Raw genomic sequence first — 1,263 nt, 5'->3', positions numbered from 1 at the left:
AAGTGGACAGCTTCACAAAACAGTTTGAAAGTAAATGAGCAAAGCATGGATTGGATACGGGAGAGGAAAGAAAGATGGAGTTTTCAGGCTTACGCAAGAGTCCTTATGTCTGAGATGAGGGAGCAGGTGAAAGAGAAGGCTCAGGAAGGGAAGAAGAAAAGTTCAGTCTTGAATATTTCAGGGTGGAGATCTCATGAAAAATGGTAACAAGGCAGCCAGAGCACTTGTATCTCTCTGCGTGGGAGATATAAATTTGGGAGTTGGCAAATGGATAGAATTTGTAGCCCAGGGAGAGATGAGATCACCAAAATCAAGAGGTTGTGAGTAAGCAGAGAAGCTCTCTCAAGGCTGAGCCCTCTACTGTTCAAATAGAAGGGAAAGCCCCGGCCAGAGGGAACTGAGGGCCAAACCAGTCTTCCAATGCTTATTTGACAATGGGACACTTACTTTTTTTTTCATCAGAGCTTCTCAGGGGACCCATGTATCCTGAAACAACCTTTAGGGAATGGTAATCCAGCTCAGTGGTTTTCACTTGGAAAGATTTTGCCCCTTAAGTGGAGATTTGGCAACATCTAGAGACACTTTGTGTTGTTACAACATGGGGGAGGGGAGATACTACTGGCATACAGTGGATATAAGGCCAGAGATGCTGTTAAACATCCTACAAGACACAGGACAGCACCCGCGGCAAGAAATTATCCAGCCCAAATATCAATGGTGCTGAGGTTAAGACGTGCTGCTCTAGTTTAACGCTTCCCATGTTATGAAAACTGAAATCCAAAGAGTTTCAATGACTTGATTAGTCACATGGCACCAAGCTCTGGCAAAGTCAGTTCTAGAACCTAGGGTTTGACATAGAGATTCTTAAAATCTTTTGGGATAGATAACAGGTGAATGATGGGTGAGCACAGTGTCTTCTAATCACTGGACTACTCTAAGACCACAAATCTCTCTAGTTTTCTTTTCTTTTCATACAGGAAATGACTGCAAAATTTTATTTTCGAATCTTTCTTTTAGCATTAAGATGTCTGCTGAGTACAGCATTGAGTGTGATCTAATAGTTTAGCACTCTCAGAATGATTGTTTCCTAGAAATACAAATAGAAAGAGCTTTGTGTACACATTATTTAGAGTAGTTAAAATGTTATTGAATTCTAAAAATAATACAAGTTTTTCAAAAACAGAGGGTAAACCATGGGCTTTTCTCTGATGTACACTCCAATAGAGTATATGTCAAGTTTTTCTGAGCACTTACGATTCTGCA

The 1,263-nt window shown here is 40.7% G+C and overlaps 1 protein-coding gene across 1 annotated transcript in view; it reads right to left on the bottom strand.

Moving 5' to 3' along the window:
- The window catches only part of DCC (DCC netrin 1 receptor), a 1,232,106-nt gene that overhangs the window by 166,604 nt on the left and 1,064,239 nt on the right, over positions 1 to 1,263 (bottom strand). The window lies entirely within an intron of this gene.

Source organism: Propithecus coquereli, unplaced genomic scaffold (genome assembly GCF_000956105.1).
Source record: "Propithecus coquereli isolate 6110/MARCELLA unplaced genomic scaffold, Pcoq_1.0 Scaffold37, whole genome shotgun sequence".
Lineage (NCBI taxonomy): Eukaryota > Metazoa > Chordata > Mammalia > Primates > Indriidae > Propithecus > Propithecus coquereli.
This window is presented reverse-complemented; position numbering and strand designations above follow the sequence as displayed.